Source organism: Pongo abelii, chromosome 7 (genome assembly GCF_028885655.2).
Source record: "Pongo abelii isolate AG06213 chromosome 7, NHGRI_mPonAbe1-v2.0_pri, whole genome shotgun sequence".
In the NCBI taxonomy this organism is placed as follows: domain Eukaryota; kingdom Metazoa; phylum Chordata; class Mammalia; order Primates; family Hominidae; genus Pongo; species Pongo abelii.
Window position 1 is genome coordinate 9,355,975 of NC_071992.2, and position 26,221 is coordinate 9,382,195.

At 45.9% G+C, this 26,221-nt stretch overlaps 1 long non-coding RNA gene across 3 annotated transcripts; it reads right to left on the reverse strand.

The window, feature by feature from the left end:
* Positions 1 to 749: 749 nt before the first annotated feature.
* On the reverse strand, positions 750 to 25,693 carry LOC129047597 (uncharacterized). 3 transcript variants are annotated; one of them, XR_010140959.1, is made up of 5 exons: positions 23,904 to 25,693; positions 17,547 to 17,639; positions 13,221 to 13,327; positions 1,395 to 2,768; positions 750 to 836 (listed from the first exon to the last, which is right to left on the reverse strand). It is a non-coding gene; the product is annotated as an uncharacterized LOC129047597 (long non-coding RNA). The 3 variants fall into 3 exon arrangements; XR_010140960.1 differs by lacking the exon at positions 750 to 836 and having other exon boundaries at positions 1,406 to 1,506; positions 2,454 to 2,768; XR_010140958.1 differs by lacking the exon at positions 750 to 836 and having other exon boundaries at positions 1,858 to 2,768; positions 25,147 to 25,693.
* Between the last annotated feature and the right edge of the window lie 528 nt (positions 25,694 to 26,221).

Sequence of the window (26,221 nt, forward strand, 5' to 3'; positions counted from 1 at the left end):
CCGTCAAGCAAATGATGTGTAATAGAAAGTCTTAGGGCAGCCGCGTATATTTTCTACCACAATGAATCAATTGGAAATGAGAAGCTTTTACCGCCATCTTCCAGGCAGAAGCTATCAAAAGTATAAGCCATCATATTATAATTTGATGATTTTTCATCCGTCAAATGGATATGGCCCAGGGGTGAAAAGTGGATACTCTCTAACTAGATGATGGTCAAGAGTTATAAAAATGAGGTCCTCTCTGTTCAACATTTCTCCTTTCTTGAAAGGATACTCAATGTCATGCTCAGGGCCTCTAATGGCCAGAAATAAAGTTCCTCCCAGTTCCAGAGCACCCAAGGGCAACCCCAAAACCAGAGCAACTGCTTATTGCCATGTAGACTATGTACTATGCAATTCCTGGGGTGGCATTTTCATAAATATGTGGCTGACGCACCCTGGAGGTATGCAATGCACAACTTGCACAAATGGTAAGTCATCGTATCCCAAAGTCCACAAAGAAGATGTAAACAAAATTCCCATCGATGTTGCCATCAGTCATGAGTCTTCCTTTTCTTCATGGGACAGTAGCAAAAACAATCTGGGCAAGTGTGCTTGGATGATCTCTAAGATGGAATCAGGGTCTCTCACTTTCAGCACTATTGACATTTGGGGCTGGATCATTATTTTGTCTTAGTGGGAGCTGTCCGGGGCATTGTAGGATGTTTAGCAGCATCCCTGGCCTCTACCCATTAGCTGCCAGCAGCACCACCTCCTCCAGCTGCAACAACCAAAATTGTCTCCAGACACGGCCACATGTTCTCTGGGGGGCAAAATCACCCCCTGGTTGAGAAGCCCTGAAGTAAAGACATAATACGCAGATCACATGTAAGTAAGAGTGCCTAAGGGCCACACAGATGATACTGTACCCATGACAAAGACAGAGTCTTAAAGAGGCTAAAGAGATGGAGAAAGAGAAAGGAAATGAAGTCCCAGCTGCCGAGAGCAACAGATGCTGACTAGATGTTGTTGATAGTCATCTTTAAACTGAGTTAAAAGATGCTGAGAAACCCTCAGCTCCCATCTTGCTCTACAGGGACAACGCTGCTGAAAAAGGTCTGGAGATCAACAAAGCCCCAAACACAGGTACGCTGAACAAAGAAACCAGAGATTGAGACAAAAAAGACATTCCCTCAAAGACTACTCATTTCCAAGAGGGGAGAAAAAGTGGAGTCACGAAAAACAGTTGAGGCTGGGTAGAGTGACTCACACCTGTAATCCTAACAGTTTGGGATTACTCCCAGGCTGCGATGGGAAGATTGCTTGAACTCAGGAGCTCAAGACCAGACTGGGCAAAATGCAAGAACTTGCCTCTAGAAAAAGGGAAAAAATTAGCCAGGTGTGGTGATACATACCTGTGGTCTCAGCTACTCAGGAGGCTGAGGTGGGAGGATCACTTGAACCCAGGAGGTAGAGGCTGCAGTGAGCCAGGATCGCACCACTGCACTCCAGCCTGGGCTACAGATCCTGTCTCAAAAAAGAAAAAAATTAAACAAAATTAAGGCCAGGCACGATGGCTCATGCCTGTAATCCCAGCACTTTGGGAGGCCAAGGTGAGCAGATCACGAGATCAGGAGATTGAGACCATCCTGGCTAACACGGTGAAACCCCATCTCTACTAAAAATACAATTAGCCGGACATGGTGCTGGGTGTCTATATTCCCAGCTACTCTGAAGGCTGAGGCAGAAGAATGGAGTGAACTCGGGAGGTGGAGCTTGTAGTGAGCCAAGATCACGCCACTACACTCCAGCCTGGGCAAAAGAGCAAGACTCCATCTCAAAAAAGAAAAGAAAATTAAAATTTTTTTTGAGACCAAGTCTCGCTCTGTCACCCAGGCTGGAGTGAAATGGTGCGATCTCGGCTCACTGCAACCTCCACCTCCTGGGTTCAAGTGATTCTCATGTCTCAACCTCGTGCCTCAACATGACTACAGGCATGTTGTCACCATGCCTAATTTTTGCATTTTTAGTAGAGATGGGGTTTCACCATGTTGTCTAGGATGGTCTTGAACTCCTAGGTTCAAGCAATCTACCCACCTCAGCCTCCCAAAATGCTGAGATTACAGGCATGAGCCACCGTGCCCGACCTCTAACTTTTCATTATGGAAATTTCCCATATGCACAAAAAGTAGGAAGAGAATTGAACCATGAACCCCCATGCACCCATCATCCCACTTGTCAACATTTCGCCAATCTCATCCCAGTTCCCACTTTTCTTTTCCTTCTTGCTATTTTAGGATATTTTAAAGCAAATTCCAGACATTTCATTTCACCCACATCCATAACACACCAGGGTGCATTCTTGATGTAAGGATTTTGTTTTGTTTGATAACCCCCATGCCATTGCCACAGTTCATAGATTTAACATGAAGAAACTAAGATTCTTGCAGGTGGAGAAAAGATCTAATTACCACCTTAAAGCCTCTCCTACTAGAGCTTCTCAGATCTCAACGTGTATGCAAATCACCCGGGCATCTTGTTAAAATGCAGATTCTGGCCCAGCAGGTCCTTCCGGGTGAGGCCTGAGAGTCTTCAATTCCAAAAGCTCCCAGGTGACACAATGCTGCGGGTCCATGAATCACACAAGAGGAAGGGTCGGACAAACACCCACAACACATGGATGCAAAGTCGTGACTGTTCCTGACTGCAGGGCCTTCAGTGAACGGGGAATCTGGGGACCATTTGGGAAAGAAGGGAGGTTTTTCGTATCAGCTCCAGGCCTTGTAGAACTGCCAGGGAATAACAGACACAAGGTCAGCAAAGTCTAACCAACAGCATGAGTGAATTCATATTCCACAACCACTGCAGCAAAGAACCACGAAATGGGTGGCTTCAAACAATGTCTGGGCCAGGTGCCGTGGCTCACACCTAACAATGTCTTTGCCGGGTGCTGTGGCTCACACCTAAATAATCTCAGCACTTTGGGAGGCTGAGGTGGGTGGATCACTTGAGGCCAGGAATTCGAGACCAGCCTGGCCAATATGGCAAAACCTCGTCTCTACTAAAAATACAAAAATTAGCCATGCATGGTGGCAGGCACCTGTATTCCTTCTTCTTGGGATGCTGAGGCAAGAGAATGGCTTGAGCCCGGGAGGTGGAGGTTGCAGTGAACTGAGATCGTGCCACTGCACTCCAGACTGGGCAACAGAGCAAGCCTCTGTGTAAAAAAAAAAAAAAAAAAAAAAAATTGTCTGGAGGCCAGAAGTCCAAAATCAATCAAATATCAGCAGGAACATGCTCTTTCAGAGGTTCTAGGGGAGAATCCATTCCTTGCCTCTTCCAGCTTGTAGAGGCTACTAGAATTCCTCAACTTGTGGCTACATGATCCCTGCCTCTGTGATCACCTCCTCTGGAGGAAGAGTGTCAGGCCTCTGAGCCCAAGCTAAGCCATCATATCCCCTATGACCTGCATGTACACATCCAGATGGCTGGTTCCTGCCTTAACTGATGACATTATCTTGTGAAATTCCTTCTCCTTGTTCATCTTGGCTCAAAAACTCTCCTACTGAGCACCTTGTGACCCCCACTCCTGCCTGCCAGAGAACAAAGCGCAGAAGACATTAGAAGAAAACTGCAGAAACAGGCTGAGTTTCAGGGATGAACACCTCACAGTTATTAGAAATAGCTAACCAGGTGTTTGTAAGCCAGGGATGCAGTAAGCCATAAGGAAAACCGCAGAGAGAATGAACGTCAGGCCCAGTGAAACACCGACCTGTTAGCGGCAGCAATCAGAGGGGTCCCACCAAAGAGGCAAGGGAAGGGGGGCCCCAGGAAAGAAACTCAGCCTGGCTGTCAGAGCTTGCAGCGTAATCAGTGTGCTTATTGTAAAGAAATAGGACATTGGAAGAACAAATGCCCTCAGCTAAAAAGAAAACAAGGTGACTCGGAGCAAGAGGTTCCAGACAAGGAGAAAGGGGCCCTGCTCAATCTGGCAGAAGGGTTATTGAACTGAGGGGGACCGGGCTCAAGGACCCCCAAAGAGCCTATGGTCAGGATGACAGTTGGGGTAAAGACATTGATTTTGTTGTAGATACCGGTGCTAAACATTCGGTAGTAAGCGCCCCGGTCACCCCCTTTATCCAAAAAGATTATTGACATCATCGGACCCACGGGAGTTTCAGCAAAACAAGCTTTCTGCTGGCCCTGGACTTGTACTGTCGGAGGACATAAAGTGATTCATGAGTTTTTGTACACGCCTGACTGTCCCTTGACCTTGTTGGGAAGGGACTTGCTTAGCAAACTGAGAGCCACTATCTCTTTTACAAAGCATGGCTCTTTGCTGCTTAAGTTACCTGGAACGGGAGTCATTATGACCTTTTCGGTCCTCTGAGAGGAGGAATGGACACTTTTCTTAACTGAGTTGGGCCAAGAGATAAGACCAGCTCTGGCTAAGCGGTGTCCAAGAGTGTGGGCGGAAGACAACCCTCCAGGGTTGGCAGTCAACCAAGCCCGCGTACTTATAGAAGTTAAGCCTAGGGCCCAGCCGGTTAGGCAAAAAGAGGACCCGGTCCCCAGAGAAGCTCTTGAAGGTATCCAGGTCCATCTTAAACACCTAAGAACTTTTGGAATTAGAGTTCCTTGTCAGTCTCCATGGAACACTCTCCTCCTGCCTGTTCTCAAGCCTAGGACCAAGGACTACAGGCCGGTACAGGATTTGCGCTTGGTTAATCAGGCTACAGTGACTTTACATCCAGCAGTACCTAACCCGTACACATTGCTGGGGTTGCTGCCAGCTGAGGAGAGCTGCTTCACCTGCTTGGACCTGAAAGATGCTTTCTTTTCTATCAGATTAGCCCCTGAGAGCCAGAAGCTGTTTGCCTTTCAGTGGGAAGATGCGGAATCAGGTGTCGCTACTCAGTACACTTGGACCCGGCTTCCCCAAGGGTTCAAGAACTCCCCCACCATCTTTGCGGAGGCATTGGCTCAAGACCTCCAGAAGTTTCCCACCAGAGACCTAGACTGAGTGTTGCTCCAGTACGTTGATGACCTTTTGCTGGGACACCCCACGGCAGTTGGGTGCGCCAAGGGAACAGATGCTCTACTCCGGCACCTGGAGGACTGTGGGTATAAGGTGTCCAAGAAAAAAGCTCAGATCTGCCGTCAGCAGGTACGTTACTTAGGATTTACTATCTGACAGGGGGAGCGCAGCCTAGGATCAGAAAGAAAGCAGGTCATTTGCAATCTACCGGAGCCTAAGACCAGAAGGCAGGTGAGAGAATTCTTAAGGGCTGTGGGGTTTTGCAGACTGTAGATCCCAAACTTTGCAGTATTAGCCAAGCCTTTGCATGAGGTCACAAAGCGGGGAGGGGGGGAAGGGGTGTCCAGGAACATTTTGAATAGGGATCCCAGCAACAGCAAGCCTTTCATGAGTTAAAGGAAAGAGTTATGTCAGCCCCAGCCCTGGGGCTACCTGATCTAACAAAGGCTTTTCCATTGTATGTGTCAGAGAGAGAAAAGATGGCAGTTGGAGATTTAACCCAAACTGTGGGGCCCTGGCCGAGGCCGGTGGCCTACCTCTCTAAACAACTAGATGGGGTTTCTAAAGAATGGCCCCCATGTTTGAGGGCCTTGGCAGCAACTGCCCTGCTAGTACAAGAAGCAGATAAACTGACTCTTGGAAAAAACCTGAACATAAAGGCACCCCATGCTGTTGTGACTTTAATGAATACTAAAGGACATCATTGGCTAATGAATGCTGGACTCCCTAAGTACCAAAGTTTGCTCTGTGAAAATCCCCGTATAACCATTCAAGTCTGTAACACCCTGTACCCCACTACCTTGCTCCCAATATCAGAGAGCCCTGTCGAGCATGACTCTGTAGCAGTGTTGGACTCAGTTTACTCTAGCAGACCTAACCTCCAGGACCAGCCTTAGGCATCAGTAGACTAGGAACTATACGTGGATGGGAGCAGCTTCATCAACCCACAAGGAGAGAGATGTGCAAGATATGCAGTGGTAACTCTGGACACTGTTGTTGAAGCTAGATCGTTTCCCCAGGGCACTTCAGCTCAGAAAGCTGAACTCATTGCTTTAATTCGGGCCTTAGAACTCAGTGAAGCTAAGAATGTCAACATTTACACTGACTCTCAATATGCCCTTTTAACCCTTCAAGCGCATGGAGCATTATATAAAGAAAAGGCCTATTGAACTCCAGGGGAAAAGACATAAAATATCAACCAGAAATCTTGCAATGATTTGAAGCAGTATGGAAACCCCACAAGGTGGCAGTTATGCATTGCAGAGGACACCAGCGAGCTTCCACCTTGGTGGGTTTGGGGAATTCCCGCGCTGACTTGGAGGCTCGAAAAGCAGCATCTGCCCCCTTCCAGGCATCAGTCATAGCCCCTCTCCTCCCTCAAGCACCTGATCTTGTACTTACTTATTCTAAAGAAGAAAAGGACTTTCTCCAGGCAGAGGGAGGACAAGGGATGGAGGAAGGATGAATTCGGTTACCGGATGGGAGAGTAGCTGTGCCACTGTTGCTAAGAGCAGCAGTTGTACTGGCTGTGCATGAAACCACCCATCTATGTCAGAAATCACTGGAAAAGTTGTTAGGCTGGTATTTCTACATCTCGCATTCGTCACCTCTTGCCAAAACGGTGACGCAGTTGTGTGTTACCTGCCGACAGCATAATGCGAGGTAAGGTCCAGCCGTTCCACCCAGCATACAAGCTTATGGAGCAGCCCCCTTTGAAGATCTCCAGGTGGACTTCACAGAGATGCCAAAGTGTAGAGGTAACAAGTATTTACTAGTTCTTGGGCGTACCTACTCTGGGTAGGTGGAGGCTTATCCAACACGAACTGAGAAAGCTCGTGAAGTAACTCGTGTGCTTCTTCGAGACCTTATTCCTAGATTTGGACTGCCCTTGCCGATCGGCTCAGATAACGGCCGGCATTTCTGGCTGACTTAGTACAGAATGCAGCAAAGATATTAGGGATCACATGGAAACTGCATGCTGCCTACTGGCCTCAGAGTTCCAGAAAGGTGGAGCGAATGAATCGAACTATCAAAAATAGTTTAGGGAAAGTATGTCAGGAAACAGGATTAAAATGGATACAGGCTCTCCCCATGGTATTATTTAAAATTAGATGTACCCCTTCTAAAAGAACAGGATATCCCAATTATGAAATATATCATAGGCACCTCCTATATTGCGGGGACATCCAGGCACTCCCTGAGAGTTAGGTGAAATTGAGTTACAGCGACAGCTACAGGCTTTAGGAAAAATTACACAAACAATCTCAGCCTGGGTAAATGAGAGATGCCCTGTTAGCTTATTCTCCCCAGTTCACCCTTTCTCCCCAGGTGATCGAGTGTGGATTAAGGACTGGAACGTAGCCTCTTTGTGTCCACGGTGGAAAGGACCCCAGACTGTCGTCCTGACCACTCCCACCGCTGTGAAGGTAGAAGGAATCCCAGCCTGGATCCACCACAGCCATGTAAAACCTGCAGCGCCTGAAACCTGGGAGGCAAGACCAAGCCCAGACAACCCTTGCAGAGTGACCCTGAAGAAGACGACAAGCCCTGCTCCAGTCACACCTGGAAGCTGACTGGTTCACGCACGGCCAAAGCATGAGGAAGCTCATCATGAGATTCATTTTTCTTAAATTTTGGACTTATACAGTAAGGGCTTCAACTGACCTTACTCAAACTGGGGACTGTTCCCAGTGTATTCATCAGGTCACCAAAGTAGAACAGCAAATTAAAACAATCTTTCTGTTCTATAGTTATTATGAATGTATGGAAACATTAAAAGAAACTAGTTTGTATAATGCCACTCAGTACAAGGTATGTAGCCCGAGAAATGACAGACCTGATGTGTGTTATAACCCATCTGAGCCCCCTGCAACCACCGTTTTTGAAATAAGAACTGGCCTTTTCTTAGGTGATACAAGTAAAATAATAACTAGAACAGAAGAAAAAGAAATCCCCAAGCAAATAACGTTAAGATTTGATGCTTGTGCAACCATTAATAGTAAAAAGCTAGAAATAGGATGTAGTTCTCTTAATTGAGAAAGGAGCTAAAGAGTAGAAAGTAAATATGTTTGTCATGAGTCAGGGGTTTGTAAAAAATTGTGCGTACTGGCCATGTGTTATTTAGGATACTTAAAAAAAAAAAACAAAAAGGACCCGGTTTATCTTCAGAAGGGGGAAGCCAACCCCTCCTGTGCTGCCGGTCACTGTAATCTACTAGAACTAATAATTATCAATCCCCTAGATCCCCACTGGAAAAAGGGAGAACATGTAACCCTGGGGATCAATAGGACAGGGTTAAACCCTCAAGTTGCCATTTTAATTAGAGGGGAGGTCCACAAGTGCTCTCCCAAACCAGTATTTCAAACCTTTTATGAGGAGCTGAATCTGCTAGCAGCAGAACTTCTGAAAAAGAGAAAACAATTGTTTCTCCAATTAGCAGAAAATGTAGCTCATTCCCTTAATGTTACTTCTTGTTATGGATGCGGAGGAACCACTATCGGAGACAGATGGCCTTGGGAAGCCCAAGAGTTGGTGCCTACTGATCCAGCTCCTGATATAATTCCAGTTCAGAAGGCCCAAGCTAGCAACTTCTAGGTCCCAAAAACCTCAATTATTAGACAATACTGTATAGCTAGAGAAGGGAAACACTTTATCATCCCTGTAGGAAAGCTTAATTGTATAGGACAGAAGTTGTGTAACAGCACAACAAAGACAATTACTTAGTGGGGCCTAAACCACACTGAAAAGAATCCACTTAGTAAATTTTCTAAGTTAAAAACTGCTTAGGCTCATCCAGAATCTCATCAGGACTGGACGGTTCCCGCTGGACTATGCTAGATATGTAGGCACAGAACCTACATTCGGTTACCCAATAAATGGGCAGGCAGTTGCGTTATTGGCGCTATTAAGACGTCCTTTTTCTTATTACCCATAAAAACGGGTGAGCTCCTAGGTTTCCCGGTCCATGCCTCCCGAGAAAAGAAAGGCATAGTTATAGGAAACTGGAAAGATAATGAGTGGCCTTCTGAAAGGATCATACAGTATTATGTGCCTGCTACATGGGCACAAGACGGCTCATGGGGATACCGAACCCCCATCTACATGCTCAATCGGATCATACGGTGGCAGGCCATCTTAGAAATAATTACTAATGAAACTGGCAGAGCTTTGACTGTTTTAGCTTGACAAGAAACCCAAATGAGGAATGCTATCTATCAGAATAGACTGGCCTTAGACTACTTGCTAGTAGCTGAAGGAGGAGTTTGTGGAAAATTTAACTTAACCAATTGCTGCCTACAAATAAATCAAGGACAGGTGGTTAAAAACATAGTCAGGGACATGACAAAAGTGGCACGTGTGCTTTTACAGGTTTGGCACGAGTTTAATCCTGAGTCTTTATTTGAAAACTGGTTTCCAGCTATAGGAGGATTTAAAACTCTCATTGTAGGTGTATTGCTAGTAATATGAACTTGCTTGCTGCTCCCCTGTGTATTACCCTTGCTTTTTCAAATGATAAAAGGATTTTTGCTACTTTGGTTCATCAGAAAACTCCAGCACATGTGTATTATATACATCACTATCGCTCCATCTCACAAAGAGACTCAAAAAGTAAAGATGAGAGTGAGAACTCCCACTAAAAAGTGAAAATTCTCAAAGGGGGTAATATGGTATGAGACCACCACTTCTGTTGTCCTTCCCAGTTTCTCCCCAACCTCCCCTTTTCCCTAGTTTATAAGACAGGAAAAAAGGGAGAAAGCAAAAAGTTGGAAACAACAGAAGTAAAATAAATAGCTAGACGACCTTGGCGCCAAAACCTGGCCCTGGTTGTTAAAATAACAATAATATTAACCCCTGACAAAAACTACTGGTGTTATCTATAAATTCCAGACATTGTATGAGAAAGCACTTTAAAAACTTTTTGTTCCGTTAGGTGATGTATGTAGCCCTCAGTCACGTTCCTCACGCTTACTTGATCTTTATGACTTTTCACGTAGACCCCTTAGAGTTGTAAGCCCTTAAAAGAGCTAGGAATTTCTTTTTCAGGGAGCTCGGCTCGACACGAGTCTGCTGACCCTCCTGGCTGAATAAAAAAAAACTCTTCCTTCTTTAATCCGGTGTCTGTGTTTTGTCTGCAACTCGTCCTGCTACACTAGCTCTCCGTGACTCATCCCAACCCTTTTCATTACACACAGCCGAAGTGCAGCTCTGTGCAGTTGAAATTCTTACACAAGGACCAGGATCACGTTCTGTAGCCTTTTTGTCCAAACAACTTGACCTTACTGTTTTAGGTTGGCCTTTATGTCTCCATGCAGCAGCTGCTGCCACTCTAATACTTTTAAAGGCCCTTAAAATCACAAACTATGTTCAACTCACTCTCTACAGCTCTCATAATTCCAAAATCTATTTTCTTCCTCACACCTGCCACATGTACTTTCTACTCCCTGGCCCCTTCAGCTGTACTCACCCTTTGTTGAGTCTCCCACAATTCCCATTGTTCCTGGCCCGGACTTCAATCCGGCTTCCCACATTATTCCTGATACCGCACCTGACCCTCATGACTGCATCTCTCTGATCCACCTGACGTTCACCCCATTTCCCCACATTTCCTTCTTCCCTGTTTCTCACCCTGATCACACTTAGTTTATTGATGGCAGTTCCACCAGGCCTAATCGCCACGCACCAGCAAAAGCAGGCTATGCCATAGTACAAGCCACCAACCCGCCTCTTAGAACCTCCCATTTCCTTTCCATTATGGAAATCTATCCTCGAGGAAATAACTTCTCAGTGTTCCATCTGCTATTCTACTACTCCTCAGGGATTCTTCAGGCCCCCTCCCTTCCCTACATATCAAGCTCAGGGATTTGCCCCCACCCAGGACTGGCAAATTAGCTTTACTCAACGTGCCCTGAGTCAGGAAAGTAAAATACCTCTTTGTCTAGGTAGACACTTTCACTGGATAGGTAGAGGCCTTTCCCACAGGGTCTAAGAAGGCCACCACGGTCATTTCTTCCCTTCTGTCAGACATAATTCCTCAGTTTGGCCTTCCCACCTCTATAAAGTCCGATAGCAGACCGGCCTTTATTAATCAAGTAAGTCGAGCACTTTTTCAGGCTTTTAGTATTCAGTGAAACTTTTATATCCCTTACAGTCCTCAGTCTTCAGGAAAGGTAGAACAGACTAATGGTCTTTTAAAAATACACCTCACCAAGCTCAGCCACCAACTTAAAAAGGACTGGACAATACTTTTACCACTTTCCCTTTTCAGAATTCAGGCCTGTCCTCAGAATGCTACAAGGTACAGCCCATTTGAGCTCCTGTATAGATGCTTCTTTTTTATTAGGCCCCAGTCTCATTCCAGACACAAGACCAACTTGGACTGTGCCCCAAAAAACTCATCCCTACTATGTTCTGTCTAGTCATACTCCTATTCACCGTTCTCAACTACTCATGTATGCCCTGCTCTTGTTTACACTGGCAGTTTACACTGTTTCTCCAAGCCATCACAGCTGATATCTCCAGGTGCTATCCCTAAACCACCACTCTTAACTCTTAAATAATCTTTGCTGGCAAGGCTATGCTGAACCTCCTTAGGCACTCTCTAATTAGATGTTCTAGGTCCTCCCAATTCTTAGTCCTTTAATACCTGTTTTTCTCCTTCTCTTATTCTGTTTAGTTTTTCAATTCATACAAAACTGTATCCAAGCCATCACCAATAATTCTAAATGACAAATGTTTCTTCTAACAACCCCACAATATCACCCCTTACCACAAAATCTTCCTTCAGCTTAATCTCTCCTACTCTAGGTTCCCATGCCACCCCTAATCCCGCTCGAAGCAGCCCTGAGAAAAATCACCCATTATCTCTCCATATCACCCCCAAAAAATTTTCACCATCCCAACACTTTACCACTATTTCATTTTATTTTTCTTGTTAATGTAAGAAGACAGGAACATCAGGCCTCTGAGCCCAAGCTAAGCCATCATATCCCCTGTGACCTGCACGTATACATCCAGATGGCCGGTTCCTGCCTTAACTGATGACACTCCACCACAAAATAAATGAAAATGGCCTGTTCCTGCCTTAACAGATGACATTATCTTGTGAAATTCCTTCTCCTTGCTCATCCTGGCTCAAAAGCTCCCCTACTGAGCTCCTTGTGACCCCCACTCCTGCCTGCCAGAGGACCCCCTTCTTCCTTTACCTACCCAAATCCTATAAAATGGCCTCACCCCATCTCCCTTTGCTAACTCTCTTTTTGGACTCAGCCAACCTGCACCCAGTTGAAATTAACAGCTTTATTGTTCACACAAAGCCTGTTTTGTGGTCTCTTCACACAGACGCGCATGAAAAAGAGTGTCCTTTTTTTTTTTTTTTGAGACGGAGTTTCACTCTTATTGCCCAGGCTGGAGTGCAATGGCATGATCTCAGCTCACTGCCACATCCTCCTGGGTTCAAGCAACTCTCTTGCCTCAGCCTCCCCAGTAGCTGGGATTGCAGACATGTGCCACCATGCCCGGCTAATTTTGTATTTTTAGTAGAGATGGGGTTTCTCCATGTTGGTCAGGCTGGTCTCGAACTCCTGACCTGAGGTGATCCACTCACCTCGGCCTCCCAAAGTGCTGGGATTACAGGCATGAGCCACTGTACCCGGACAAAAGTGTCCTCTATAAGGACACTTGTCTTTAGATGTACAGCCTACCTAAAATACTCCAGGATAATCTCAAGATCCTTAACTTAATTACATGTGCAAAGACCCTTTTTCCAAATAATGCCACCTCCACAGATTCTAGGCACAGGATCTGGATATATCTTGTGCAAAGCTACCATTCAGCTCACTACACTAGAAAGAGGAAAAACAACGAAGTATCAAAAGGCGCAGAAGAAAGAACAGATGCAGCTTGTGTGGCAGTGGCCATCAAGGCAGGCTGGGCTAAAATTGTGTTAACTGTAACCCCAGATAGAACTCAAGTGTGGCCATCTACTCCCAGTTACTCACAGAGAACGTTTTTGTTTCTGACAGCAGAGTAAGAGAAGAGGTGGGAAGAGAGATAGCCATTCTCTGTTGGCCTAATTCCTAAGGAATCGTGCCTCTGCCTTCGGGTCATTCTCAAGTCCTGTTCAAGGGTAAAATGATTTATTGATGGCCGTAATTAAAAAGCAATGCCAACAGAAGCAGCGTCAGCATTTTTCATTTGTACTTACACATGAGCGACAGCAGTTTAGGGAAACGGGTGCCTTCAGGTTCTGTTTTCTCCATCTAGAAAAGGGCTGCCTTCGTGGAATGCTGGTCCTGGGAAGAAGCCTCATTTCTATAGCAGGAATTGATACAGTTTTAAATTCCGATTGGTACACGGAGCTACCCGTCCTCATTTCAAGCACTTCTGGTTTGTTCTGGGTTCAGTGGGTGAGCAATGAGTAGAACTCTGGGGAGGAGGATTTGGAGCGAGCGTGGTTTTGATCCCCAGAGGGAGCTGTTTTTCCATCAATGTCTTGACTGTGATTCAGAATGGGCTTCTCCGCTCAAGATGGGACTACTGGGCTGATTTAAGGCAGGTGATTGACTTGATTGACTTGATTTGGTGGCTACTTTTATACTAGCTGGTTAACGAGCTATTTTCTTCATTAGTTTCAGGCATGCGAGCTTAATGAAACATTGGACCTCCCAAATTACAAGGAAAATAAAGATATAGCTTATACGGTAGGTTCAAAGGAGTTAGTGAACAAACACAGTAGGGCCACAAATTATTGTTAAAGACATGAATGCATGAAAGTGTATCTATGTCCAAATGGACTCTCTGCAACCATACTGTTCCACCTGAAAATTAGTAGATAGAAATTCAGCAAATGCTTGGACAGGGGATACTCTCAGAAGTATTCTGACTAAATAGCATGGTTTCTTTTCATATCACTAAAGTAATTTCTTCCCAAATTGACTCTGGACTAAATCTTATGATACCTACTTGATCCGATTGTACTTAGCCACCTGCAAATAAGGTAGGGACAGTGGTAAGAGGAGCTGTTGAACGAAATTAAACATTTGTTGAATGCCTACTGAAGATAAAGCCCTGTGCTTTGTGCCAGGGAGACTCCAGAATAAATGAGGCACAGACCTACTCTCAGGAAGCTTTTGCAAACTAATGGAGAAAACACATCTGCAGGCAACGACGTATGGTATAAGAGGAAATGGGGCCAGGTACGGTGACTCACACCTGTAATCCCAGCACTTTGGGAGGCCGAAGTAGGTGGATCACTTGAGGTCAGGAGTTCAAGACCAGCCTGGCCAACATGGCGAAACCCTGTCTCTACTAAAAATACAAACAAACAAAAAAAAATTAGCCAGGATTGATGGTGTGCACCTGTAATCCCAGCTACTTGGGAGGCTGAGGCACAAGAATCACTTAAACCCAGGAGTTGGAGACTGTAGTGAGCTGAGATGCCTCCCCACTGCACTCCAGCCTAGAAGACACAGCGAGACTCTGTCAATAAAAAAAGGGAAATAAGATTGGTATTGAATGGGAAATCAAAGCAGGATGGAATGGCAGGAGAGCGCCCACTTGCCCAGCTCCAATAACACTTTTGACAGCCATGACAATACTGCAGGGACACCCATTCCTCATGGTATCTGAAGTTCCATGAAGGCTTGAGTCTGGAGGCTGGTTCAGTCTTGACTTTAAGATCAGGGGATACAAGGAATGATTTTCATCTATCCCAAGCCAATATTCCAGCCAAAAATCTAGGTCTGAGACGATGAGAAAAACAAGCCATCAACCATGTCAGCCATTTCATCATCATCATCATCATCATCATCGTCATCAAAAACAAAAGACAGACTTGTTACCATCTTGTGTGCCTGGCTCTCATCTTAGTTCAAAATATAGAAGTAAATTCTATGGCTAGCGAACAATGACCAAAATAGCTCTCATCACTCTTGTCTGTCACCACGTAAGACGTGCCTTTTGCCTTCCACTGTGATTTCAAGACTTCTTCAGCCACATGGAACTGTGAGCCCATTAAACCTCTTTTTCTTTATAAATTACCCAGTCTTGAGTAATAAAATAGTGGTTTGTCCACAACATCAATGAACGATGCTGTCACTTGTTCCAAACACGTATCATTTAAGAGGTTTGAATAAAGAACAACCTAAAATAAATAAGCACTAAGTAAACTCAGGGCTACATAATCCCTGTGGTGAGGTAACTGACAGTGAGTATAACTGGGACAGTTTACTGTTAAATCACCTCTATTTACATGTCCCCAAGCAGTGAGATACTTCGTTTTAATCTTAAAAATCATGGTGCACATTTACTCCTGCCTTCCAACTGGGCTCTAACGTCACCTCCTCAGAGAAGCCCACTTTTCTGTTCTTCCACTCTGCTTTTTTCCAGCATTTAGTAGAGCATCAGTCACCATCCGTATCTGGGAACAATGATTGTAAGAAACAGAAACCCATTTGCATGAGCTGGAGGGAAAGGAGCACACCTTATCTCTAACAGGCAAACTCACGGGCACGAGAAACAAACGAGAGGCCGTGAGAGAATGGAAACTGCAGAAACCAAAATTCCTCTTTCCCGCTCTCAGAAGCCCATGGTCTCTTTTTTTTTTTTTTTTTTTTTGAGATGCAGTCTCGCTCTGTCACCCAGGCTGGAGTGCAATGGTGAGATCTCAGCTCACTGCAAGCTCCACCTCCCGGGGTTCACGCCATTCTCCCACCTCAGCCTCCCAATTAGCTGGGGCTACAGGCACCCACCACCACACCCAGCTAATTTTTGTATTTTTACTAAAGATGGGGTTTCACCGTGTGAGCCAGGATGGTCTCAATCTCCTGACCTCGTGATCCGACCATCCTGGCCTCCCAAAGTGCTGGGATTACATGCGAGAACCACCGCGTCCGGCAGCCCATGGTCTTTCTTATCAGCCCTGTGGACTTTCTTATCTCTGCTTCTCTCACTCACAACCAATTTTCCCTTTTTGCTGGTGGCCCGTCATGGCAGCCAGCAGAGCCCACCACCAGCTGATCAGTCAGTTACTGGATATCTTGGAGAGGGAGGGAGGGAGGGAGGGAGAGAGAGAGAATGACAATTGGGCTTCTGGCCAACCAATTGAGTATAGGGAGAGGAAGTACCATGGTACAAATATGGCACCAAGACCTGCTTTCCAGCATGGCCAGTGAGTAGGGAAATTGAGGGAAGGTACCTGCAAACACAGCAGACATCTCAGAACATGTTCTCTGTTCTTAGTTCTCTCTCCTGCCTTCTCCTAGATTGTAAATATCACAAGACAATCTAGGATAGTATCTGGCTCAAAATATTTGAGAAGGAGAAAAAGGAAGGCATTGGATCCAACTGTGGACTTCATGGTTTCCTAAATTCACTCTGCAAGTTTTTGGGTTTCTTGTTTTTTGAGACAGAGTCTCGCTCTGCTGCCCAGGCTGGAGTGCAATGGCATAATCTTGGCTCACTGCAACCTCCACCTCCCAGGTTCAAGCAAATCCCCTGCCTCAGCCTCCTGAGTAGCTGAGATTACAGGCACGCACAGCTACACCAGTTAATTTTTGTATTTTTAGTAGAGACGGGGGTGTCACCATGTTGGTCAGGCTGGTCTCGAACTCTTGACCTTGTGTTCCACCTACCTCGGCTTCCCAAAGTGCTGGGATTACAGGTGTGAGCCACCACACCTGGCCGACTCTGCAAGTATTTAAGTGAATGAATGTCAGTCCCTGAGAATCAGAAGAAAGACATTAAATCTCCGTTAGGTTTAATCATGGTCAGCAGCTGTGGGGTGTCCTGGGTTTCGCATCAGTGGGATGAGGAACAAGCAGGTTCTCCAAGCCACCACGCAGGGAGGGGCGGTGTTAACTAGGCCAAAGATGATGGGTGGGGTACGTGCCTGGGTTTCAAACAGCTTATGCTAGTCCTAAAAACCGACGCTGAGGCAGAAACTGTATTAAGCAAATTGATGACACAATGGAGGGGGTCAAAAAGTTTAATATTGCTAAGAAGAATACAAATATTGATCATGCAATATGTTATGGTTATCACACCATCTCCCGCTACACGCCAGGTTCCCTTTACCATGAGATAGAAGAGATTTGTGGATCTGACTTAACCCTCCAAATTGTAAGGTTCCTGAGAGTGGGCTCATGACGTTCATGTTTTATAAATGTGGCATAAAAGCTCACACTGGCTGCCATGTGGCCCAGTGTCAGTTTGATGCTGCATTCAAAGAACCATCATTCCAGCATCCAAGCATACTTAAAGACAGCTGAAATGTTTACTGCCATCCCTCAAGACAAACACCAAAGAAAAATTATTTTCAAAATGCATGGCAACACTTCTTAAAATCTTATTTTCCCATCTCTTTCTCTCTCTCTACCACATTCCCAGGATTTTCCCAGGAGCAAAACTAACATAAAGACCCAGGAGCAAAATGATTAATGCCTTCACTATATCTGATTCTGATTTAGTTGGTTTAGCGTGGTGTTCGGGCATACGTACTTTTTAAAATCTTGCTGGGCACAGTGGCACATACCTGTAGTCTCAGCTACTCAGGAGGCTGAGGCAGAAGAATCACTTGAGCCTAGGAGTTTGGGTCCAACCTGGACAACATAGCAAGACCCTGTCTCTGAAGAAAAAAAAAGCAAAAACAAATCTCTTTCAGCTGCAGTCAGAGTTGATAACTAGTTGATCAAATAATTGTGGTAGCCATCCTTCACAATGGACCTTAATATTCCCACCTCATGGTATTATTCACTGTGGAATCTGTCTTAGCTAGTCCTCAATCGGGTCTGGTATCCAGGCCCCACCTTGAGAGGCTTGTCCCACCTCCTACCCCACATATGGTTTTACACTTACTTTCAAGACTGACCTAAAAATGTAAAATGTACTTGTTTTCACCTTGTTTCCAATGAAACAACTATTCTAAACATTCATTTAGGATGGTTATGGAAATTTGAACACTGGCTACATATTAGAAGATATTTGCTTCAAAATAACCCAGCTTGGTAATGAGATGATGGTGGCTGAGGCTGGTGATAGGCACAGAAGCCTTCATTATCAAATAGAAACAAGTGGAAAAAACAGAATTTTTCCATAATAAAAATGTAAGGTAAACACGAAAATGTGTTGAGTGCATAAAAAGAATCTATGGCCTCACAGGCATTAGCTTATAATTTGAACATCAAAAATAAAAGTGATGGCCAGGTGCAGTGGCTGATGCCTGTAATCCCAGCACTTTGGGAGACCGAGGTGGGTGGATCACTTGAGCCAAGGAATTTGAGACCAGCCTGAGCAACATAGTGAGACCCCCATCTCTAAAATAAATAAATATAAATAAAAGTGACTAGAATTGATTATAGAGCATCAACTCGATTTGAGTCTATAAAGATTGCTGGTGGAGGGGAACAATGGGGAGAAGGAGAAAGAGAATATATTAGTGACCTAGATTATTTTCCTTAGTTTTGAGAGAATCTTCAGGTCTCCTGGGTCTTCTAGCCCAGTACTTATTTTTATTTTTTATTTATTTATTTATTTATTTTTTTTTAGGTGGAGTCTCACTCTGCCACCAGACTGGAGTGCAGTGGTGCAATCTTGGGATACTGCAACTTCCACCTCCCAGGTTCAATCTATTCTCCTGTCTCAGTCCCCCAAGTAGCTGGGACTACAGGTACCTGCCACTTCACCCAGATAACTTTTATTTTTTTTTTTTGAGACAGAGTCTGGCTCTGTTGCCCAGGCTGGAGTGCAGTGGTGCAATCTCGGCTCACTGCAAACTCCACCTCCCAGGTTCATGCCATTCTCCTCCCTCAGCCTCCCGAGTAGTTGGGACTACAGGCACCTGCCACCACGTCCGGCTAATTTTTTTGTATTTTTAGTAGAGACAGCGTTTCACTGTGTTAGCCAGGATGGTCTCGATCTCCTGACCCCGTAATCTGCCCGCCTCAGCCTCCCAAAGTACTGAGATTACAGGTACGAGCCACTGTGCCCGGCCGCACCCAGCTAATTCTTGTATTTTTTGTAGAGATGGTGTTTCACCATGTTGATACAGGCTGGTCTCGAACTCCTGACCTCAGGTGATCCGACTGCCTTGGCATCCCAAAATACAAGGATTACAGGCATTAGCCACCACACCCTGCCTATTTTCCTTAGTTTTCAGAGAACCTTTGTGTCCCCTGGGTGTTCTAGCCCAGTATATCTCAAACTTTGCTGCACCGAGGACATTGTTGAAATGCAGGTTCTCATCTGGGAGGCTCAGTGGGCCAGCAAATCTGCATTGGTTTAGGAAGCTCACGCTGAGTATCAAGCTTCAGTGAGGACCAGGCATACCCCTGCCTGCCAACCCCCTCTCAGCTGGACTTAACTCTGGCTCTTTCCTGCCAGGGTTCTTCCCCTCAAAATAGCAGCTATTTTCAAAAAGTCTCTTGGAAAAAAAGCCCTGTTTTAAAATTGGGGTGCTCAGGATTGGCCATCTGCTCACCATGGGGTTTTAAGACCTTTGCCCAGACCCCTGCAACCAACTTAGAACTGACATCTTTACTTTTGAAGGCCCCACTCCACACCATATTAAATTCATTAAAATCAACCCCCATTACAGGCATATCTCAGGCATCATGCCCTCAGAACGGAGTTGCAGCTGATCACTTGACAATGTTGTAAAGCATTAAACATGCATTCATTTCAGCCTTGCAGTTTTCACATTTAGAAGCCAATTGTCTTAGGTCTAAAGCATTCATGTAGAAGCATTTTTATGGGCCCCAGACACTACGCTTCCCAGCCTTAATGGCCTCTGCAATGCTGGTTCCTACTGCCCCACCCCTGGGTTCTGGCCGGCTAGCCCATGCCACCTCATTGCTCCCCCGTTCAAGTGTGCCTTAGATGTGTGGTTTCCAAACTCATCTACACTTTAGGGTCACCTGGGATTTTCTTTAAATCTTCCAAAACCCAGGCCACACCCAAGAACAATTAAACCTCAACTTCTGGAATGGGACATAGCATCCGTTTTTTGTTTTGTTTTGTTTTTGAGACAGGGCCTCGCTCTGTTACCCAGGCTGGAGTGCAGTGGCACAATCATAGCTCATTACAGCCTCCAACTCTCGGGCTCAAGAAACCCTCCAACTTCAACCTCCACGGTAGCTGGGATCACAGGTGGGCACCACCACGCCTGGCTAATTTTTAAATTTTTTATAGAGACAGTATCTCCCTATGTTCTCCAGGCTGGTCTCAAACTCCTGGGCTCAAGTGATATTCCCGCCTCAGCCTCCCAAACTGCTGGGATTAAAGGCATGAGCCACCATGCCTGGACATCAGCATCTGTATTTTTTGAAGCACAGACGAGTTTGGGAACTACCGCCCTAGACTGAGCTCGGTTTCCTAGCCCTGTCTGACTGTAGGATTCTGCTGGGCTGCTTCTGAAAACAGAGCTCCCAGGCTCCTTCCCAGGTAATTCTGATTCATTAGGTCTGGGGTGGGCCCCGGAATGTGCATTTTTTATGAGATCCCTCTGGGTGAATCAGGCTAAAGCCAGTTTTGGATCTGAGACCTTGGAGATCATTCCCCAGCTTCCCTCCTAACCCAGTTCCCAGCTTGGCCCACCTCACCCAGGCTGTGTCACATCTGACTTCACAGATTACACCTGAGAGGGAAGCCCCAGCCATCACAATGTGAGAACATTTTACAATGTCGAGGATATGCCAAATACATTTTAAAACTCGTTCAGGATTAGCGTTCACTTCAAAGTTGACAGACTCTGAGAATGGGCTGGCCACGTGCTGTGCACAGCCCTTAGTGCTCTTCTGTGACTAATATTTGGATAATTGATTGTTGGAAGCTCAGGAAGCCTCTCTCTCTCAGAGGGGTCGAAGTTAACTTCTTTATTTCTGAAGTAGGGAAGAAAATGAGGATGTTCTGCCTTTTGCTAGACTGAATACTGTCCTCCAAAAATTCACATTCACCAGGAATCCCAGAATGAGACCTTATTAGAAAATAGGGGCAGGGCATGGTGGCTCATGCTTGTAATCTTAGCACCTTGGGAGGCTGAGGCAGGATGATCACTTGAGGTCAGGTGTTCGAGACCAGCCTGGCTAGCATGACAAAACCCTGTCTCTACTAAAAACACAAAAATTAGCTAGGCAAGGTGGTGTGCACCTGTAATCCCAGCTACTTCAGAGGCTGAGGCTGAATAATTACTTGAACCCAGGAGGCAGATTTCCAGTGAGCTAAGATTGTGTCACTGAACTCCAGCCTGGGCAACAGAGCAAGACTCCATCTCAAAAAAAAGAAAAGAAAATAGGGTCACTGCAGATCTAATTACAAAGAGGTCATATTGGAATAGCGTGGACCTTAAATCGAGTAATAATGGCATCCCCATGGGAAGAGAAGAAGAGACAGAGACACACAGGGGAGAAGGCCACATGAGAATGAAGGAAGAGAATGGAATGATGTGGCCACAAGCCAAGGATTGCCAGCAACCACCAGAAGCCAGAAGAGGCAAGGAAGAATTCATTCCTAGAGCCTTCAGAGGGAGCATGGCCCTGCCTGATTCAGACATTAAGCTTCTGGAACTGGAGAGAATGACTTTCTGTTGTCCTGAGCCACCCATTTGGGGAACTTTGTTAGAACAGTCACAGCCAGGTCATGTGCTCCTGAATGCATCTCAGGCATTAATAAGCACTGTCTTGGACAGTCAGGGTGGCTGATCCCTGTAATCCAAGAACTTTGGGAGGCTGAGGTGGGTAGATCACCTGAGGTCAGGAGTTCGAGACCAGCCTGACCAACATGGAGAAACCCCATCTCTACTAAAAATACAAAAATTAGCTGGTCGTGGTGTTGTGCACCTGTAATCCCAGCTACTTGGGAGGCTGAGGCAAGAGAATCACTTGAACCCTGGAGGCAGAGGTTGCAATGAGCCGAGATTGTGCCATTGCACTCCAGCTTGGGCAACAAGAGCGAAACTCCATCTCAAAAAATATAATAAGTACTGTCTTGACAATGGTCATCAAAAATATTTGATTAAGGGTTAGCAGGAAAGCCTGACCCTTTCACAGACGGACGGAAGGGCCAAAAGAAAATAGATCGTTTGCACTAGGGCAAGAAGGATAAGAATTCTATGGAAAAAACAGAGGGATTTGTTTAGTGAGCGCTGCGGAGAGGCATTTGTTTTCTTGCTTAAAAAAGAAACACAGGTTGGGTGCGGTGGCTCAAGACTTAATCCCAGCACTCTGGGAGGCCAAGGTGGGTGGATCACCTAAGGTCAGGAGTTCGAGACCAGCCTGACCAACACTGTGAAACCCCATCTCTACTAAAAAGACAAAAATAAAAGAAAGAAAGAAATTAGCCAGGCATGGTGGCGAGCGCCTGTAATCCCAGCTACTCGGGTGGCTGAGGCAGAGAGTCACTTGAACCTGGGAGGCAGAGGTTGCTGTAAGCCAAGATGGCATCATTGCACTCCAGCCTAGGCAACAAGAGTGAAACTCTGTCTCAAACAAAAAAAAGAAAGAGAGAAAAAAAAGTACTTTAAGTCCACTCAGTGGAGATTAAAAATACATTCCCATTGCACAGTGCATTTGGAATCTTTTCTAAACTTTTGTTGCACATGATCTAATTTGATCTTCATAGCAACTCCCTGAGGTGGATAGGGCAGGCCTTTCTGAACACCTATTTTCTAGTTTGCATTAAAAGAACGGAATTGACTGGGACCAGTGGCTCATGCCTATAATCCCAACACTTTGTGATACAGAAGGGAAGTGCTCAGAAGGGAAGAATGTGGTCCCTTTAAATGATATGGAAGTGAGGAAGGGAAGTACAGGGTAGAGGAGGGTGTGGTCCCTGGCTAAGGCTCCATCCCAGGGCTTGTGCCTACAGACCTAGGTGAGGACAGGCATTTTTTTTTTCTGCCCAAGTGTTGCATTTCCCAAGACCACCCTGGCTGCCACACCCCCATTCTGTGCCTATAAAAACCCTGAGACCCTAGCAGGCAGACACACAGGCAGCTGGACTTAGAGAGGAGCACATCAGCGGAGGAACACAAGGGTGCTGGACATCAAGAGGAATGCACCAATGGGCACCGGCACACCACAGGCCACTGACTGGCAGAAAAACACAGAGTTTGGCTGGGACAGTTGGAGAAGAGTCAGGCCACTCGCCCGACTCCAGGGGTAAACCATCTCCCTTCTGGCTCCCCCATCTGCTGAAAGATACTTTCACTCAATAAAACCTTGCACTCTCACGCCTGTAATCCCAGCACTTTGGGAGGCCGAGGCGGGCAGATCACGAGGTCAGGAGATCCAGACCATCCTGGCTAACACAGTGAAACCCCATCTCTACTAAAAATACAAAAAAATTAGCCGGGCATGGTGGTAGGCGCCTGTAGTCCCAGCTACTCGGGAGGCTGAGGCAGGAGAATGGCGTGAACCTGGGAGGCGGAGCTTGCAGTGAGCTGAGATCACACCACTTCCGGTACACCAAGGCAAGAACTCCGGGACAAAGAGAGCCCTCTGTCCTTGCAATAAGGCAGGGGTCTAATTGAGCCGACTAACACAAGCTACCTACAGACGGCTAAACTAAAAGAGCAACCTGTAACACAGGCCCACTGGGGCTTCAACTATAAACATTCACCCCTGGACACTGCCATGGGACTCCCTGCCTGTCTGTATGCTCTCCTAGAGGTTTGAGCGGTGGGGCACTGAAGAAGCGAATCACACCCACATTGCATGCCCTTCGAGGGGGACAACAGAACTTTTCCCATTTCATCTGAGAGACCAAGGCAGGAGGATCGCTTGAGCCAATGAGTTTGAGACCAGCCTGCACAACATAGCAAGACCCCATCTCTACAAAAAAAATAAGTAAACAAAAAAAAAAACATTAAAAATTAGCCAGCTGTGGTGGCACACACCTGTAGTCTCAGCTACTCAGGAGGCTGATGTGGAAGAATTGCTTGAGCCCAGGAGGTTGAGGCTGCAGTGAGCCAAGATTGAACCGCTGCACTCCAGCCTGAGCGACAGAGTGATACCATGTTTTGACAACAACAAAAAGAATGGAACAAAATAACTTCTCAAATAGCTAGCAGAGGCAGATCTGGTTCTCAAATGCAGGTTTTCCAGGTTTCAATTCTTGTTTCTAGCAGTATTATGGAGAAACATGATCACTAATACATGAAGGAGAGGAGGTTTCAAGTTCTGATGAAAAGATGGTGAAGAGAGGAGTTAGTTGACTAGGAGTGACTAGGAATGGGAAGAAAATGCATGACACTACTTAGAGGAAAGAAGAAAAATAAGCATAGAGGTGACTGAGCAGACAGAAAGGACTTGGAAGAAGCGTGTTTGGCCCTGTCTCTGCATTTTTTCCCCTGCATTAGTAACTTCCCTGATGACTTGGATGAATCCTCTCTTCCAGGGCACCCAGCGTTCCCTTTCTGTCCACTTCTCCTTTCCCGGGGCCCATACAGTCTGGGAAAGCATGCTCTGCCAGCTTCTCATATCTTTCCTTCCTTAATCAGCCCCTAGCATCTCTAGATAACCCATATACACCTGGAGTTACACATGTCCCAGTCTTTGCACTGCAGTGAATTCAAAGAAAGGTAGATTCTAGCTGCGTGCAGGGGCTCACACCTGTAATCCCAGCACTTTGGGAGACAGAGGTGGGCAGATCAGCTGAGGTCAGGAATTTGAGACCAGCCTGGCCAACATGTTAAAACCCTGTCTCTACTAAAAATACAAAAATGGCCCAGCATGGTGGCTCACGCCTGTAATCCCAGTTACTCGGGAGGCTGAGGCAGGAGAATCGCTTGAACCCGGGAGGTGGAGGTTGCAGTGAACCGAGATCTCACCATTGCACTCCAGCCTGGGCAACAAGAGAGCGAAACTCCGTCTCAAAAAAAAAAAAAAAAAAAAAAGATTTCTTCTGTGTGCATGGCTCAGCTCTGTGGTCCGCTAGCGTCCATCCTCAATCTGCTTCCAATCTATGGAATCAGGAAAGACTGAACCAACCTAGATTTATTAATATTTTAGTATAACATAATACATTGTTACTTACGATGGCATTGACCGTATATGCCCTTTTGCTCCTTGGAGGAAAGGCAATTAATAGCTATTATGTGAGTTAATAAAATAAGCCCAGAATTTATGAGTGTAACTAACCTGTTCCCATTGGTTTTCCTTGTCTCCCGCAGGCAGATTGCTGATCAAAACAGCAAAAGCAAAGCAGTGCCCCTGGCCCAGTTCTGAAGCCAACCTTCCTTAGCCACTCAGACCCATCCCTGGTTAGGACTTGCTGTGGATTCTCAGGTGACTCCATCTCAGGATAGAGGGACTGAGAGGGGGTATGCAACATCTCAGACCCAGAAACCGTTGATTCTGTCTAAAAACACAGCAATAACCACATCCCACCCTCTTGATTTAAATGAAAGTGTTTGGGAGAATAAAAGATGAACTTTTTTTTCTTTGTCAGATCTTGCGCTCATTTGGTTCCGGTGGGGAACAACAGCTATGAGAGAACAAGTGTATTCAATTAGAATTAATTCCCCTCTCTTATTCTCATAGCTGAGCAGGGCTCAAGTGCCTCTCATCTGAAAGAGGTAATAAGATTTAATCTGTCTCCTCATCTACCTTCTGCAAGTACACTTAAAAAATTAGCTCTTGGGACTCTTCCAAACGGAGTTTTATGAGGCATTTGCTAAGGTAAACGTTTTAGACGTTGGACACAGTTCAGATTTCAGGGGAAGTACTGAAATCTGAACTGTGTTGCTAACTGCCCTGCCTTTCAACTCAAGACAAAATAACTTTGAACTAAAATAATTATATTTTTATTGTTTTCCACTCTGTCCCCAAGTCTATATCACCACCACCCCTAATCCCACCCCGCAGGAGCTAACTCCTCCTTCCTGTCCCTGCAAGATCAAAACTCCTCCTGGAAGCCCCGCTAGCTCTGTCTGCTCGCCTTCGTGGCAGATATCGCTATTGTACTTTTATACTCATTTGTGTGATAAGTACTTCAATGTCCACTTCTTCCACGAGCCCCTGAGCCCCTGAGCCCCTGGAGGGACAGGGGGACAGAGGGAAAGCTCCCTCCTGTCGGGCCCCAGACGGGTGGCGCTGATGGAGAGGCGGCTAGGATAAGGCCTCCAAGACCTAAGCGCCCACCCGTAAGGCCCCTGCCAAAAAGACCTTCCTGAAGGCGGAAGAACTGCGAGAGTGCCTACTTTGGCCCAAGGCC